The 19,068-nt window shown below is 37.5% G+C and overlaps 1 long non-coding RNA gene across 1 annotated transcript in view; it reads right to left on the bottom strand.

Annotated features, from left to right (window-relative positions):
- Positions 1 to 2,501: 2,501 nt before the first annotated feature.
- LOC119868460 overlaps positions 2,502 to 19,068 on the bottom strand; it is a 38,252-nt gene continuing 21,685 nt past the window's right edge. The window contains exons 2-3 of the long non-coding RNA XR_005386371.1: positions 2,899 to 3,035; positions 2,502 to 2,665 (exon numbers count right to left, since the gene is read on the bottom strand). This is a non-coding gene — a long non-coding RNA (uncharacterized LOC119868460). The remainder of the gene's footprint in view (positions 2,666 to 2,898; positions 3,036 to 19,068) is intronic.

Raw genomic sequence — 19,068 nt, 5'->3', positions numbered from 1 at the left:
TTGATACTCTGCTGAGTCAAGGCCCTGGAAATTACTAACCACTAACCTAACCAGGAACTAGAAGGCAGTCTTGGTTTTTATTTTTTTTGTTTTTTCGTTTTTTTAAACCAACATATGATTCCACCCATGTAAATGAATACAGAGATAGGGATTGTCCTGAACAGCTAGAATCTCAAATAGCAACAATCCCATCAGTGACCCTGGGTTTGGCATTAGAGTATATTATGTGGTAGTTTTGGTTAATATTATTTGCCCTACCTTTAAAATTCTGTTTGGCTTAAATTGATGTTAAAATATATTTGGATTATCAGATTGCATCTTGATTGAGTGGCAGAAGGTAATAGCTAGGATGAAACATTGAATTTAGTTAATTCTTAAGTCAAGTTATTTCAATGAGAATCATTGAAAATTTGATAATAATGATAATGATGATGATGCTTGTGTGTGCATTCTGATACACCAGTTCTCTCCTCTGGTCCTTATCTGGCTAGAAGTGGTAGCAACTGGTGGCTACAGTGATTGGGCTGTTGGGCCACCCTCACAAGTCATACCAGTGAGTGACCAGGAGCCAGAGGCCTTTATATTCCCAGTGACCATGTAATCCTCCTGGGTCCTGGAGTCTGGTGCTACTTGAGCTTGGCACCTAGAATGGTAATGTTGGACACTTTGGGGACAGATCATGCATACTGCAATGTCATTGGCCAGCTGAAGGGTCATACCTAGAAACTGAGTTAAGATGTACAATGGATAGAAACATGAATAAAAGGAAGGATTATGATATCTAGAATGAAGGCTTTAGTCCTAGCTCAATCCCATGTGAACCAAGTTGTCTTGGGCAAGTCACTTAACCTCTCTTAGCTTCTTCTATATGTGTACTTCATACATATATTGAATGTCTGTTTTTTCCCTCATGATGAAAATTTGAATTGAATCACAAATGAAAAATATAAATATATAGTGAAAAAGCTATTCTCTATTAAATCAGGGTAGTATGGTAACTTTAAGTTACCATAACAAAAAACAGGATGATGCATTGATTGCAAACCAGTTTTTTTTCCATCATGTTTTGCCATGTGCATTTTTTTTTCTTAGTTTGTCTTCCACCCCACATCCTAGTCAAATCAGTTTCTTTCTGATACTTTGTTCAGTATATGACACTTCAGGGGCATATTCAGTGGTTACAAAACCTTTTGGGATCAGGAGAGACCTTGGATTGAGTGATGATATCCTGCCTGACACCAGGGGATTGGACTAGGCTAGTAGTCTTCTAGTTCTACTTATAGTTTTCACACACCAAATATTTTCCAAAAATATTAAGGCTTCGCAGGAAGCTGCCAATTTATTATTTTGCCAGTTAAATACATTATAAAATAACAAGTATTCTCTGTGCTTATCATCATTTCATAAAAGAAGGAATATTTTAACATCAAAAAGAATGGACATAGTCTCAAAATTGTAAAAATTTTAACTTTATACTTGTATTTCTCATATTTCCCTTGGACCAGTGATGTTTATTATCATCTGATATTTAGGAACTATGCCATTAGATCTTAGTTCTAGTTTTGACTCTGTCACTAATTTATTGTGTGACATTTGGCCATGTTTTTGCTCCATTTTCCTGTTTCTTCATTCCTAGAATGGAGACAATTAAAGTAGATGAGATCCAAGCTCCTTTCTAGCTCTAATGTTCGATATACTGGGATTTGTAAAGGTTCTTCTAGTCCTTGGAATCAGATTTTGTGTTGAAAAAAAAAGAAGAGTTTTAATTACAGAACCCCAAACCAAGTAGCAAGCAATTCACATTTCTGGCATGCAGATAACAGAACAAATGTTCTGTACCAGCCATGATGGAAGACATCAGGTCTTCCCCTTTTCATATTTTTTTATACTTGGGGGGGGTTAAAGGTTGTTTCTTTGATGTCAAACTGTTGCTCCTCTAAGATTTCTTACAATCACTGTATTATCCTGTTTTGCTTCATTTTTACTTCTAAATAATACAAACTCAAAGCCTTCAGGTCTTCCTCTGGAATTCATTTCTGTTTGGTGTTGGTTGATACAGAAAGTTTTTTTTAAACCTCTTATCTCTTTTTTTTCCTCCCTTCTGCTCCTATCCCCTAATATGAACTTTCCATTTTATTTTTTCTTTCTTTTTCCTCTTTAGACAGAAAGCATGACCTTAGCTGTTGGCATGGTCCATAAATGGCATTATCTGAATTCTTGGCCAAATCCCAATTGAAGTATGTTGGGTTACAGTTGGTTCTAGGTAGCTAGAGGAACTATAAAATTAATTAGCAACATAATTTTGAGCTTTACCTGCCTTGTAAAAGTGTACTAGTATTTGTACTAGAAAGCACTTTCTGGCCCAAATCCTACTCTGCTGTTTTAAGAATATTTGGATTTTAAATGCAACATTTTGAGTAAAGTGGTCATTTTATTGGCAACCTCAACTTCACTAGTCCTGGGCAAGAAATACAAGAGCAAACTCAGGACTTCAAGGCTACTACTGTCTTGGAGTTTAAGGAGAGCTCAGTCTGTACTTGTCTTAAGAGATCCTAGGTCTCCAAAGATGATATTCTGTTTTCTTTCCTCCACTTCTGCCTCCAGTGCCTCTCTTCATAATATGTTTTCTTGGCATTTATTTGTGTGACATCTGAAGGGTGGGTCACTGAAAAAAAAAACATGGCATTCAAGAGGCAACCCAAATTATGGTAGTTTCTTTATATCAAATTTACTTAAAAATAAACCAAAATGATAATCCAAAATTCAATTTGGATTTAATTTCTTTAGTTCATTATTGAGAGTGATGTGTTTTGTCTCTGGGAAGGCCTGAGCTGAGGCCATTTCTCTGTGATCCACAACCTGAGCACCCCCAACCCCATCCGCTGCCTGTGTACCTACCCTAGAGCTTTGCCCAAGAGCTGGGCCTTCACAGCCTGGGGTAGTGGATTGTGGCATAGTGCACTTCTGGATTCTTCCAGCTGTACTCTCACTGGGGAAAATCAACTTTGAAGTGAAGCTGAGGCCCTGCCAGGAAACTGAAAAGGGGTTATTAAAAATGATATTTTTCAAACCATAAGTGATGTTTTGCTAACAGAGGGTAACAGGTTACTTGGAATCTGAACTGCTTTGGGTTTTGGATTAAATTGCAAAATTGGCTGAGATTTCAGACCCCCAGGGGGTCCATCTTGAGGGCTGGAGGACACAATTGAAAGGATATTAAATGCTGGCTGCATCTACACATACCAACCAACTAGTTAAAAAGGGAGAATTCACTAAAATCTGTTTATTTAGTGTTGTGGACAAAGAAACATTTGATTTTAGCCTTGTTCTTTTTTTTTTAACTTAGTTTTATTTTGGATTTATTTATTTAGCTTTATTTTAATAAATTCAGGCTTAAATATTTTGAATATGGAAATAGCTTGTATTTCTCCTGTAAGCATCATATTGTTTAGAATTCCACTATATTCTCCCTCACATTTCTACTCCCAACAGATTTCAATTGTGACGATTCTATCTTAAGAACAGAAAAGGAGCTCTATTGGATTCTTTACAACATCACTATCCCATTGCACTCTCCAACTGTTTCCCCTAACAAACTATGACAATATCTGAAATTTGATTATTAGCTTTAACTTTTTGTTCATTTAGGTCCTTAAAGGAGTTTTAGTTTCAAAGAGTCCTCATTTTAGTATTTGTGGCTTATCCAGGCCTTTGGGCCACTGCAGCATGAAAGGGCTTTCTGTCCTTATGTACTTCTGTTGGGTTCTTAGAAGTATTCCCTTCTATAGTTCTGTTCCACAAAACTTTCCCAGCCTTATGTTCTCTGATTCCCCCTTACTGGACCACTTGTTCTTCCTTTAACATTGTTGGAGTGTATTAGCTGCAGCCTCCATGTGAGCCTTGGCTATGGCATTGTTAAGCCATAGTCTCTAGGGTACCCTTTAGTCACCTGACAAGATTTGCTTGGTAAAATTTGTAGGGAAAAGTTGCTCTTACCTTATTATTAGCTCGTAACCTGGTATTTCTGGACTTGAAACCTGTGGTTTTGAGCTACTCTTACTTTGATCATGGCCACCAGAATTTTGTTGTGGACCTGGCCTTGCATTGCCTCTCTTGCTCCCCATTCTTAGGCCCAGTAGGCTCCCCAAGAAAAATGACTTGAAGAACCATGGCCAAAACCCATTGGAGTTAGTGGATGTTGGGGATAGGGGTAGACGATAATTTCCAAGTATCTAATCCCACTTGAATATTTTCCAAATTCAGGATTTAAGAAGTACTTTAAACTCTTAGGATAGAAGAGGCCCTTAGAGATCTTCTTGTGCAACCTCCTCATTTTTATGATGAGGTGACCAAGGTTGGTGTAGGGATTTGGCCAACATCACAGAGCTAGTCAGTGGGAGAACTGGGATGAGAGTCTTGGTCAATAAAATAAGTTGTCTAATGTTACAGTTAGTGAGGACTGATGCTGAGATTCAGTCCATAGCCATTTCAACTCTCAAGGAACTCTTTCCAGTTTTCTTCCCAGTCTAATTAATAAGAGAAAATAGCAAGTACACAGAAAATACCAAATCAAGTACACAGAAAGTACACAGAAAATACCTATTCAAGTATTAGAACTTTTTGATGTCCCAGATCTATCATCTTAGGTCCTGCTCTGACCCCCCCTAGCCACCCCTCTCCATGGAATATCGAGGTGGAAGTTCTCCTTTTGATTTCTAAGATAGTCTATGGAAGGAAGGTGAGGGAAGTTTTCTGCCTCTACAGAAGGCCAGTGTTGGCCCAAGGCCAACTTTCCTGTTTCTCCCAGGCAGATTCCACAGTAAATGGGTGTAGGAGCAGGCACAATTGGCCCAGACTGTTTTTATTTGGTCTGCAGTGTGGGAGATCAGACGTTCTGAAGAGAATTGAAAACACTTCTTTCTTTGGATTCCTGGGGCTGTGTAGGGAGAGATTGGGCCCCACTTGGCACAGAGTTGATTACAACATTCAAAAAAGCTCCAGTATTGTTGCTCAAGGCTAAATGGAAAGTTTTCCTTGCAGTCAGGGCCGACTCCTAAACCCCACACCTTCTTAAGCCTCTGATTAAAAGACACCTGCCGCCAAGGAGACCAGCAAACAATAAAGCTGTGAGGGGCTGCTCAGAAAATCCCTGAGGGTGAATCAGCAGTAGTGGAGCCTGGATGGGAAGAATACAATGATTTGGCACCTCTTTTGGGTCCCAGCTTTTTTCCCCCTGAGATTTAAACAAAAACTTTCTTTGAATCGCTGGAAGTAGAGTTTTTCTTTTCTTAACTCATTTATATGTCCTAAGTTTATAAAAAATATCACTTTGCTGAATGCTACTCTGTCCAAAGAGTTAACTATCTCCTTTATTTTTCATTTGAGGTAAGAATGCCAGCCATCTCACCTTTTATCATGTCTTCTTCAAAATGTTTTAAAAAGAAGAGACTAGAGGGGCACCTGGGTGGCTCAGTTTTTGACCTTTGGCTCAGGTCCCATGGTCCTGGGATCCAGTCCCAGGTGTTAGAAGAAAGTTATAATTAGTGCTAAGGAAAAAAATAATGCCTCACAAATAGAAGAACTTCAGACTTATTGAGGAGGAGAGGGCTTTTCAAGACCTCTTGAATGAATCTGCCTTCATATGAGACTATTTCTGGAGATAGCCTCCTGTTAATCAGTGTAAAGAATTATTTTTAAATGTTAATGATTATTTATAACCTCATGTACTTTCAAACAATATTTTCAATTGCTAGGAGTACAAATTTTGATCTGATGGGAAGTCATTGCAAAGAAACTCCTGCAACTGTCCCTGATGAAGTATTTACCCAGAGCAAAGCACATTGTCCTAGTTGTCTTGGTGATAGACAGCTTGGCAGTAAGAGCTGTCTGCAGAGCTCTGAGGTGGGGTTGAACTGTCTATAAAGTCTCCATTCAAGTTTGGCTAATTGAAATTAGGAAGAAAATTAATGTAGAAAGAAGGCAAAAAAATTATACCTCCAGTCAGGTTTTGCATGTCTGTCAATGTACTGGGTAAAAAAAAATTTGAGGAGTTCCTCTGTTATTTTTTCTATGTTATTGTTATGTATTAACTGGCACATTAGCTTATAAGACAGGGTTACCAGTATTGGAAACAGACATTTTCCAAGGACCCCAAATGAAGCTGAACTGTGTCACTATTCACACTTCATCATAGTGATGAAGTTTTGGAATATAGATGAGGTTTGGAGCCAACAACCAAGAAAGAATTCTTGAAACATCTTTGGTGCAAAATGGTGGTTTTATTAAAGCACGGGGACAGGACCTGTGGGCAGGAAGAGCTGCTGGCCCGGTTCTGTGAGGGGTGGCTGATTATATACCTGGGAGTTGGGAGGGGTTTGAGGATAGCGTTCTCTAAGGAATTTTGGAAGCAAGGTTTTTAGGACCTTGAGGGGGCTAGCTATTGTTGGGGAAAGATCACGTATTACCATCTAATAAAATCTGAGTCATGAGACTCTTCAGATGGATATCGGTGGGCCATGTGCTTGGGGGATGATTGCCAACACATATCTTGGGGGTTTAGAAATAAAAGGAAATTTCTAAAGGAATTTTTATATGTTAAAGTAGACTTAAAGGCTCCTGGGAGTTGGGCTAAGATTTAAGATTGCCTTCAGCCCTTAGCAAAGTATGAACATCGAGACAGTTGAGTCTGTAGAGGAATGTCCTCTTGCCTGTTTCAAAAACCTGTCAATGTGCTGCCCCGGGCTCATGCTTTGTCCTCAGCTAGCCCCGTGTTCCCCCATCAATAGTACCCAAGGCACAGAGGAAGCAAGGAGCATGCCACTGGAAAGTGACCTTACTAGCATCCAGGTAAAAATGATATATCTTTAGCCAGGAAAGGAAGCACTGTGCTCAAGGCCAAAAGAAACCAAGAGAGATGCCTTTATCCTCAAGTCTATGAAACTCCAGTAGTTGTGCATAAAAAAAATTTCATGTGTGTATGCATATGTGCATTTTTCTGGAGTCTACCTTTTATTAGTGCTCTAAGAATCTCAAATCCTCCAAAAGTTAAGAAACATTGTTACATAGATTCAGATTTATAAGCTTGGCCTGTAGTTAGTTTCTTTACCTCGTATTTGGGTATTGAAGTGGCAGGGGAATGGTAGAATCTTATGTGTTCACCATATAGACACACTAACTAGACATGCTCTAGCTTAGAATCATTGGGTGTGGAGATCATTTAACATATTATTCTTTGGGTAAAATAAAAACATAAAAAAATCTTTATTTTTCCTTAGATATGCCATAACTCATAATGTAGAATAACATTTACAGAACTACAAACACACACACATATATAAACATATATATAAATATATATATATAAGTATAAATTAAAGCCTTTCTCATCTATTTTTGTGTCATTTAATTTCATTCTATCTTCATTGCTTTAAGTATTTCTCACTTCCATGGAGTATTGAAACACCCCTATTTCTTCATTTTATAAAGTCATTATTTATCTCTCTGTATGATGTTGGCATTAAGTAGAGTCTCAATTGGTGATAGTCTTACTCTGGTAAATGTTCTTAGTTATCATTAACTAATTAGTCTCTTTTATTCTGGTCCCCCGTCTCTTCCAAATCACCTACCATCTCTACTGTCAAAAATCCAGAGCAAAACATTTTGACTTTTAGGGAAAAATCAGGTTATTTGAAGTGCCTATCAAGATATTAAATTCTTGGAAAGTGAGAAGATAGTTTATTGAGTATAATTGTTGGCTCTTTATGAGATGACTACAGGTGGTCACCACACCATTCTTAGTATGTGAAAAACATAAATATGCCAAATTCCCACTCCATTTTTTAAAAAGATTTTATTTATTTATTCATGAGAGACACACACAGAGAGAGAGGTAGAGACACAGGCAGAGGGAGAAGCAGGCTCCATGCAAGGAGCCTGACATGGGACTTGATCCTCGGTCTCCAGGATCACACCCTGGGCTGTAGGTGGCACTAAACCACTGAGCCACCCGGGCTGCCCTCCCACTCCATTTTGAACCTCCCTCTTTCCAGGGGTAGAGGCTGGCATTAGGATGAATGTCAGAATGGGGTAAGGTCATTTGTTTTACACATTACCTGGTAATTTATAAAACAGTTGAAAGCGTAATGGTGTGTTGTTTTAGGCCACAACAAAATGACAGGATTAAACTAGTTGGATCAAAAAGTTCCTGGTGTCAAAATGACTGCATAAAAATCTAAATTGATGCTCAAAGTGCTGCCTCTTTCAGAGGGCTTTCTCACAGTGAAGCTGAAAACTCTGAATCAACATGTCAAGATATGAATAATTTAAAAATCTTTTCACACTTATGGACTGGTCTATTAAGGATAAAACTGCTTCAATGTGGATGGAACTGGAGGGTATTATGCTGAGTGAAGTAAGTCCATCAGAGAAGGACAATTATCATATCGTTTCACTCATACGGGGAATATAAGAAATAGTGAAAGGGATTATAAGGGAAGTAGGGGACATGAGTGGGAAAAATTAGAGAGGGAGACAAAACATGAGAGACTCCTAACTCTGGGAAATGAACAAAGGTTAGTGGAAGGGGAGGCAGGCGGGGGGATGGGATAACTGGGTGATGGGCACATTTTACATAAATTTACTCATTGAATCTTTAACACAACCCTAAGAATAGGTACAATTATTATCTCTACTTCACAGACAATGAAAGTGATAAACAGAGAACCCTTGATGACAGGTGGCTGAACCAAGGTTTGAATCCAGGCAATCTAGCTTCAGACTCAGTCAATCCATATAAATTGTTATAACATTACTACTTTACATTAATATAATTATTTGTTTATTGCAACATTTGTGTATGTGGGTATTTATTTATAGTCTATCATATTCTGGAAAGTATGTCAGCTTAGAATATCAAGTAAGGTAAAAAGTATAGGTGGTTATTTTATTTCTTATTAGAGGAAATAGGCAGAGATAAATTCAATTAAGTAGCAGTACAGCCAGGAGTGGAAGCAGAGTTAGTTGATTCATAAGAAGGTATATGCAATTATTGTTTATTTGGCAAATTTTATAAGGGCTATGAAGCACAGTTAAATGAAAGGGAATATTTTTTATTTTTTAATTTTAATTTAATTTAATTTAATTTTAATTTTTTAAAATTTTTTATTGAAGTTCAATTTGCCAACATTTAGCATAACACCCAGTGCTCATCCCTCCAAGTGCCCCCCTCAGTGCCCATCACCCAGTCACCCTCCCCCCCAGTGCCCAACCCCCCGCCCACCTCCCTTCCCACTACCCCTTGTTCATTTCCCAGAGTTACGTGTCTCTCATGTTTTATCACCTTCACTGATATTTTCACTCATTTTCTCTCCTTTGCCTTTATTCAATGAAAGGGAATATTATAAATGAAAATGTGGTAACATCCCAGTGCCACTGGAAGGATCTGGTACATAGTGAATGTTTAGTAGGTATTAAGACACACTGTTTAAGGCAGTGGCACTATACAGATAAATATGACAAGGTTCTTCCTCTCAAGGAACTTACAGTCTAGTTGAAGAGTCAACCATGGATACAATAGTATGGCCCATGCTATGGTGAGAGAAGAGGCAGCCAGGACACATCTTTGATGGCCTTGTGCATGACACTTAGAGGGTTCAGTTTTTTTCCCCAAGCAATGCAGATCCTTTCAGCTATGGCAGTAATCTGATCAAATTTATGGGAAATTTCACACTGATAGAAATACAGAGAGTATATTGGATAAAGATGAGATTAGAAGCTTTCAACCTTGACCTGTTTCTAATTTTGTGTTGTATAATTCATTCGGTCTTACTTGCTAATTCCTTGATTCATTCAAACATTTTTTAATGGCTACCTACTATCTTTGCTGGATATAAAACTGAAAAGAACTGCCCTCCAGGACCTCACAGCCCAGCTGGGGAGACATTCATTGTGAACACAGAGATGACAAAAGAGTTTTAATTGTTATATGGATACAGTGATGGGGAAGCACAAACTGGAGTGTCTGGGGAGAGTCTCCCCTGTTAGATTCTAAGAGCTCCTTGAGGATACAAGACTGTTTTATTTTCCTGTATCTACTGAAATAGTGCAAATACATAGAAAATCTCAGTAAAAATATGTTTGTTTTGTTGTTATTGTTATTGTTATTTAGTGTCTGGCATTTCCACTGGCAATGAGCCCCATGATGGCAGCTCAGATCTTAGGTCTGCTGTTGTCTCCTCATCTCACCTAACCTTTTTCACTCCTTGGTAAAATTAATGTATGAAATCATTGATAAAAATACTTCATTCTTTCATGGATCATTCTTCTCTTCCTAACACAGTAATATACATAGTAGTTGGAAAAATTCACTCACTCATTAGATAAGGTCCCATAATAGATGCCCAAAGCTGTGATATTATTTCTTTTGGTTTTAAGAACATAGCTAGGTAGGATTTTATGCTGCATAAACTCAGAACCATTAAAAATAAAAAGAACAGGCTGTAAGAGTCAAGTTCATTTTTTTTTCTAGTATCAGGATAACATCCAGTAGAGGAATTGCTGCTGGACAGAGAGAGAACTGAGTTCACTATCTTAGACTTAGCAATAGCCTTTTGGGAAATCTTTGGAAAACTGACTCCTCAGGGAAATTTGCTCAAAATCTGTTTCAGAAGATTTTCAGTCGGGTTCAGTTCTGGAAAAAGACCATTGGATATAGACAAGACAACTGCTTTCATTTTGCCCTGATTTTGAGACTTTCACCACAGGCTGCAATTTGTAACTCCAGCTCGTTGCTAATTTATGTCCAACTGGTGATTTCTGACCCCAGATATTTTTTTTCAAATCTTTAGATATGACAGTTGTGTTATATTCTTGGTTTCCTTGCAAGAGAATGAGGTTGATAAAAATGCAGTGTAGGTGAATGTAAATGGCAGAGACCTAGTTTGTTGTTGCTTTTTAAATTACTATTATATCAAGGCTCATTATTAGTGGAGGACTCTGAAGTTATTAAACTGTGGTTGGTCTTTTCTGAATTAATTTATGTTCAAGTAGTAGGAGTTATCCCCTATCTTTCATGTATAATTATAAAAGGAAGTTTGGTTGGTTGACCTGAACAGTGGTATTCTTATAATTTCAGTTGAGGGAAAGAGAGATAGAGACAGAGAGGAGGAGGAGGGGTGATGGGAGAGGTAGGGAAGGAGATTTTGGAAGGGAGGGAGTTTTGCACAACTCATTCAAAAGCAAAAGAAGTAAAAACGAAGAAAAATTATGGAGAAGATCTGAATAGGATAATTCAATTAGGTTATGCTAAGTAAACTAAATTCTGGTGTTATTTCAAAAAACATTACAAATTCTCATCTTGTATTAACTAGAGACTTGCTCTTGATGTTTATTCCAGTCCCAGGTGATAGACCCTAACTAAACCAGATGGTGGAAGGGAAAAGAGATGAAACATGATATTTTTCTTAACATCAATTCAGGCCCAATTCAAGCAATCTTCCTCCATCTAACTGTATAAATCAGAAGATCCATTTTATTAATATTTGTTTGATCATTATATTTATAGCTATGAAACTAGTTAGTCCTGCAGACAGGATGGGGACTCAGAGAGGAAATCAGAGGCTCTATCACCAAATATATTTCCCATAGATGTTTTATAACCAGGGTACAATGATTACCACATGCTGTAAATGTTTATTTTTCTTTGACAGTGCCCAATGGAACACACTAAGAGTGTTAAATTAAGTAAACACAACAGCATTATAAGATTTTTATAGTTCCCAAACTTCTGCAGTGATACCCTTGATATCTTTGATTTCACTTCAAGCAATGGAGGTCCATTTTTCTATAACATTTCTAAATTACTACAGTGATTGAATCAGCTATTATTTGTACATCCAGAGTACATACCAGACAGCCACTTTGCTTGCAGTAACTATGACAACCTGAATTTTGTCAGCAGGATCAACAATACTGAGTAGAGGGTCCAATGATTTCTTTCAGAATAAAGGAAGACTTTTAAGAACTGGCATTTGCCAGTAAGAAAGCATTGTGAATGAGAATATTGGGAAGCTGATATATGTTCCAAGGAAGGATACTTGCAGGGGATTTTGCTGAGAAGGAAAAGTCATTTATAATACAATTAATGTGTGTGTCTGTATCTGTGTTTGTGTTTGTGTGTCTGTGCACCTACTCTGAAAGTATGAGCAAAAATTGCCCTTAAGACATTTAGACTAGATCAGAAATTCTCTGAGTTGGAGGGGATCTTTATATTTTTTCCTTTTCATTCTTTTTATAATATTATTTTATTTTCTTATTTTTTTGTATTTTTTAAATTGGAGTTTGATTTCAAATTTTTATTTAAATTCTAGTTAGTTAACATATACTATAATATTGGTTTCAGGAGTAGAAATTAGTGATTCATCACTTACATATAACACCCAGTGCTCACCATAAAAGTGCCCTCCTTAATACACAACCCATTCCTCCACCCACCTCCCTCCATCAAGCCTCAGTTTATTCTCCATCATTAATGGTCTCTTATGGTTTATTTCCCCTCTTTCTTTTTTCCTTCTTTCCATATGTTCATCTGTTTTGTTTCATAAATTCCACATATGAGTGAAATCATATGGTATTTGTCTTTCGCTGACTGACTTATTTCACTTAGCATAACACCCTCTAGTTCCATCTATATCATTGCAAATGGCAAAATTTAGTTATTTTTGATGGCTGAATAATATTCCATTATATATATAATCAAATATATATATAGATCAAATATATATATATATATATATATATATATATATATATATATATGCCACATCTTCTTTATCCATTCATCAGTCATCAGTCAATGGACATTTGGGATCTCTTCATAGTTTAACTATTGTTGATAATGGTACTATAAATAACAGGCTGCATGTATGCCTTTGAATCTGTATTTTTGTATCTGTTGGGTAAATATCTAGTAGTGTAATTGCTGGGTCATGAAGTAGTTCTGTTTTAACCTTTTTGAAGAATCTTCATACTGTTTTCTAGAGTGGCTATACCAGTCTGCATTCCCACCAACAATGTAAGAGGGTTCCCCTTTTTCTGCATCCTCACCAACATCTGTTGTTTCCTGTGTTGTTAATTTTACCCACTCTCACAGGTGTGAGGTGGTACCTCATCTTGCTTTTGATTTATATTTCCCTGTTGATGAGTGATGATAAGCATCTTTTCATGTATCCATTAGTCATTTGTACCTCTTTGGAAATATGTCTATTCATGTCTTCTGACCATTTTTTAACCGGATTATTTGTCTTTTGGGTGTTGAGTTTGATAAGCTCTTTATAGACTTTGGATACTAACTATCACATATGTCACTTGCAAATATATTCTCCCATTCTGTAGGTTGCCTTTTAGTTTTGTTGACTATGTCCTTTGCTATGCAAAAGCTTTTTATTTTGGTGAAGTCCCAATAGTTCATTTTTGCTTTTGTTTCTCTTGCCTCTGGATATGTGTCTAGCAAGAAGTCGCTGTAGCTGAGGTCAAAGAAGTTGCTGCCTATGTCCTCCTCTAGGATTTTGATGCATTCCTGTCTCACATTTAGGTCTTTCATCCATTTTGAATTTATTTTGGGGTATGGTGTAAGAAAGTGGTCTAGTTTCATTCTTCTGCATGTTTCTGTCCAGTTTTCTCAACACCATTTGTTGAAGAAAGTGTCTTTTTTTTTCCATTGGATATTCTTTCATGGTTTATCAGAGATTAGTTGACCATACACTTGTGGGCCCATTTCTTGGTTTTCTATTCTGTTCCATTAATTTATATGTCTGCTTTAGTGCCAGTACCATACTGCTTTGTCATATAGCTTAAAGTCTGGAATTGTGATGCCTTCTTCAGCACTGATTTTCCCTTTCAGGATTGCCGTGGCTATTTGGGATCTTTTCTGGTTCCATACAAATTTTAGGATTGTTTTTTCTAGCTCTGTGAAAAATGCTGGTCATATTTTGATAGGGATTGCATTAAATGTGTCAACTGCTTTTATTAGACATTTCAACAACGTTTGTTCTTTCAATCCATGAGCATGGTATGTTTTTCCATTTCTTTGTGCCCTCTTCAATTTCTTTCATAAGTATTCTATAGTATTCAGAGTATAGATCTTTTACCTCTTTAGTTAGGTGCATTCCTAGGTATCTTATGTTTTTGGTACAATTGTAAATGGGATAGATTCTTTGATTTCCCTTCCTGCTGTTTCACTATTGGTGTATAGAAATGCAGCAGATTTCTGTACATTGATTTTTTATTCTGAGACTTTGCTGAACTCATACATTAGTTCTATAATTTTGTGGGGAGCCTTTCAAGCTTTCTACATAGAGTATCATGTCCTTTGCAACAGTGAGAGTTTTACTTCTTCCATGCTGATTTGGATGCCTTTTATTTCTTTTTGTTGTCTGATTGCTAAGGCTAAGACTTCCAGTCCTATGTTAAATATAATGGTGAGAGTGGACATCCCTGTATTGTTCCTGAACATAAAGGAAAACTTTCAGTTTTTTCCCATTGGGGATAATAGCTGTGGGTCTTTCATATGTGGCCTTTATGATGTTGAGGTATGTTCCATCTATCCCTACTTTGTTGAGAGATTTCATCAAGAAAGGATGCTGTATTTTATCAAATGCTTTTTCTGTATCTATTGAGAGGATCATTTGATTCTTGCCTTTTCTTTTATTAATGTTGATTGATTTGCCAATATTGAACCAATCCTGCAGTCCAGGAATAAATCCCATGTGATGATGGTGAATAGTTCTTTTAATGTACTGTTAGATTCAAGTTGCTAGTATCTTAGAATTTTTTTGCAACCATGTTCATCAGGGATATCGGCATGTAATTCTCTTTTTTGGGGGGATCTTTGGTTTTGGAATCAAGGTAATGCCAACCTCATAGAGGGAGCTTGGAAGGTTTCCTTCCATTTCTATTTTTTGGAACAGTTTGAGAATAGGTATTAACTACTCTTTAAATATCTGGTATAATTCCTCTCAGTAGCCATCTGGCCCTGGACTTTTGTTTTTGAGAGATTTTTGATTACTAATTCAATTGTTGTGCTTATTATATGTCTGTTCAATTTTTCAATTTCTTCCTGTTTTAGTATTGGTAGTTGTATGCTCCTAGAAATTTGTCCTTTTCTTCTAGATTGCCCAGTCTGTTGGCATATAAGTTTTCATAATATTTTCTTATAATTGTATTTATTTGATACTGGCTGTGATCTCTCATTTATTTGTGATTTTTTTTTAATTTAGGTCCTTTCTCTTTTCTTTTTGATAAATCTGGCTAGGGGTTTATCAATTTTATTAATTCTTTCACAGAACCAGCCCTTAGTTTCCTCATTCTCTTCTGTTGTTTTTTTTTTTTTTTTTGGTTTGTTTTTGTATCATTTATTTTCTCCTCCTCTAATCTTTATTATTTTCCTTCTTTTGCTGGCTTTAGGCTTTTTTTTCCTATTCCCCTTCTAGTTCCTTTAGGTGTAAAGTTAGGTTTTGTATTTGAGGCTTTTCTTGCTTTTTGAGGCAGGTCTGTATTGAATACTTCCCTCTTAGGACCACCTTTCTACATCCCAAAGGTTTTCGACTGTCATGTCATTTTCATTTGCTTCCATGTGTTTTTAAAATTTAATCTTTAATTTCCAGGTTAGCCCATTCATTCTTTAGTAGGATGTTCTTTAACCTCTATGTATTTGTGGTCTTTCCACGTTTTTTCTTGTGGTTAATTCAAGTTTCAGAGCATTGTGGTCTAAAAATATGCATCATATGATCTCTATCCTTTTGTACTTTTTGAGGACTGATTTGTGACCCAGTATGTCATCTATTGTGGAGAATGTTCCATGTGCTCTTGAAAAGATTGTCTCCTTTTATCTCTGCTGCTTGAGGATGAAATGTTCTGATTATATCTGTTAAAGTTCATCTGGTCCAGTGCATCCTTAAAAGCCATTGTTTCTTTGTTGATTTTGTGCTTAGGTGATCTGTCCACTGCTGTAAGTGGGGTGTTAAAGTCTCCTACTATTATTGTATTTTTATTAGTAAGTTTCTTTATGTTTGTTATTTATTGTTTTATATATTTGAGTACTCTCTTGTTGGAGGCATAAATATGTACAATTGTTAGATCTTTTTTTTTTCTTTTTTTTTTAAATTTTTTATTTATTTATGATAGTCACAGAGAGAGAAAGAGAGGCAGAGACACAGGCAGAGAGAGAAGCAGGCTCCATGCACCGGGAGCCCGATGTGGGATTCAATCCCGGGTCTCCGGAATCGCGCCCTGGGCCAAAGGCAGGCGCCAAACCGCTGCGCCACCCAGGGATCCCTTGTTAGATCTTTTTGATAGATAAAAACCTTAATTATGATATAATGCCCTTCTTCATCTCTCGTATAGTCTTTGGTTTAAAATCTAGTTTGTCTCCTATAAGTATGGCTACTTCAGCTTCCTTTTGATGTCTATTAGGATGATTGATGATTCTACATCTCCTCACTTTCAATCTTCAGGTGTCTTTAGGTGTCAAGTGAGTCTCCTGTGGGCAGCATATAGATGGGTCTTGTTTTTTTTTTTTTTTTTTATCCATTCTGATGTCCTTTGTCTTTTGTTTGGAGCATTTAGTCCATTTACTTTGAAAGTGATTTTTGAAAGATGGACTTAGTGCCATTGTGTTACCGGTAAAGTTGATGTTTCTAGTGATGTGCTCCGTTCCTTTCTAGTCTTTGTTGCTTTTATTCTTTTGTCCCCCACTCAAAGCATCCCCTTTAATGTTTCTTGCAGTGCTGGTTTAGTGGTCATGAACTCCTTTAGTTTTTATTTGGGGAACTGTATCGCTCCTTCTATTTTGAATGATAGTCTTGCTGGATGAGATATTGTTGGCTGCATTTTTTTCCCATTCAACACATTGAATATATCATGCTTCTTTATTTTGGTCCAAGTTTCCTTGGACAGATCTGTTATTAACCTGATCTATTTTCTGTTGTGGCTTAAGGACTTTTTCCCCCTTGCTGCTTTCAGGATTCTTTCCTTGTCTGTATATTTTGTGTATTTGACTATGATATGTCTTGATGGCAGTTGGCTTTTGTTGAATTTAGTGGGAGTTCTCTGTCCTTGGATTTCAATGTTGTGTCCTACCCAAATTAGTGAAGCTTTTAGCTATAATTTACTTACATAAACCTGCCCCCGTTTTTTCTCTCTTCTTCTTCTGGGACTCCTGTAATAAGAATGTTACGCTTTAAGGAGTTGCTGAATTCCCTAAGTGTTCATCTGTGATACAATATTTTTCATTCCCTCTTCTTTTTAGCTTTATTATTTTCCATAGTTTTATCTTCTATATCACTGATTGGTTCTTTTACTTCTTCCATTTGTGTTATCATGGAATCCAGTTGGATTTGCATCTCAGTTATAGCATTTTTAATTTTTGTCTGACTGGCTTTTAGTTCTTTTACTTCTGTAGTAAGGGATTCTCTAGTGTCCACTATGCTTTTTCCAAGCCAAGTTAATATCCTCATAATTGTTTTTCTGTATTCTATTTCAGACATCTTACTTATATCTGTATTGATTAAATCTCTGACAGTGACTTTTTCCTGTTCTTTCTTTTGGGGTGTATTCCTCCACCTTATCATTTTGTTTAGATCACTGTTTTTTGTGTGATTGTTAGGAAAGCCTGCTATATTACTGCTCCTGAGAATAATGGCTATATTAAGAAGAGGTTCAAAAAAGGGGTGGTCCTATATGCACTCTGCTGTTGGTTTTGGCTGGTCCTACCCTCAAAACAGTCCTCTGCAGAGTTCCTTCTTGCCTGCAGTGGGGAGTGTTTGGACCCTGTCCACTGTGTGGCAAGTTTTAATTAGGTATATTTTGGTCTACTTGTTAAAGAAGGTAGATCAGAGAGAGAGAGAGAGAGAGAGAGAGAGATCCTATTTCCTACAGATCCTATTTCCTACAGAGCTGAAGCTTTGCAGTACTCTATGATGGGTAGACTTGGTGCCTGTGAGGTTTTTGTGGTAGTCTTCTGGGGGAGGGGCCTGTTGCACTGATTCTCAAGAGGACTTGCTCTAGCAGAGATGCACCTCTGGGGTACATGGGAATGGGGCTTGTTGTAAATGGCTCTAGTCTCCACGGGGGGAGGGGGGAGCGCTGTGTTACTCACTGAATTTGGTCAGTGCTGATGGGCCGGGGGGCGGGGAGTGGAGTTCCTTATTTCTTTCATTCCTGGAGTGAGGAGTTTAGGTTTGACACTCTTCAGGAAGCAAACAATTACCCCTCTTTTGTAGTTGGCTTCTGTCAAATCCCTGCCTTCATCTTATCTATGTCTGAGTTTTCTTCCTGTCATGTGGTGAAGTACTATTTTTTTTAAGATTTATTTATTTGTTTGTTCATGATAGACAGAGAGAGAGAGAGAGAGGCAGAGACACAGGAGGAGGGAGAAGCAGGCTTCATGCCAGGAACCCTATGTGAGACTCGATCCTGGGACTCCAGGATCGCGCCCTGGGCCAAAGGCAGGCGCTAAACCGCTGAGCCACCCAGGGATCCCCGGAGTACTGTGTTTTATCTCAGACACAGCTGGGTTTTAAAACTCCAAATTTTAGAGACCCATGTAGCACAGACCAATCCTGATCCTTTGGGTGAAGGTCTCACTGCGCTTTTGCCATTTGTCACTTTGTCCCAGAAAAATGGTCACATAACTGTACAGTGGTTTGCAGTTTATAGTGAAATGCAACAAAAAGCCAGCACCAAGGTTTGTTTCCTTCAGCTGGTATCTTTGTTCCTATACTAGGAAACAAGCGGCACATTGGCACTGCCAGTTCTTTTGTTCCCAGGGAGGCTGTGACATCAGTCACAAATGCATTCCAAGAAGGGGAACTGTTTCTCCCTTTGTGATCCAGGAGATCCTTAAACCATGCTGCTAACTCCTAGGTTTCCGCCCTTCTTTCCTGCAGGAGCATCTCTAAGCCTGCCAGGGATAACTTCATCAATGATGTGGACTTCTAAAACTTCAGACTTTGTGCTCTGCTGCTTATAATAACTTGCAGTAGTCAGCCCTCCTCCTCTCTCCAGTCAATAGTT

Source organism: Canis lupus, chromosome X (genome assembly GCF_011100685.1).
Source record: "Canis lupus familiaris isolate Mischka breed German Shepherd chromosome X, alternate assembly UU_Cfam_GSD_1.0, whole genome shotgun sequence".
Taxonomy (NCBI): Eukaryota; Metazoa; Chordata; class Mammalia; order Carnivora; family Canidae; genus Canis; species Canis lupus.
This window is presented reverse-complemented; position numbering and strand designations above follow the sequence as displayed.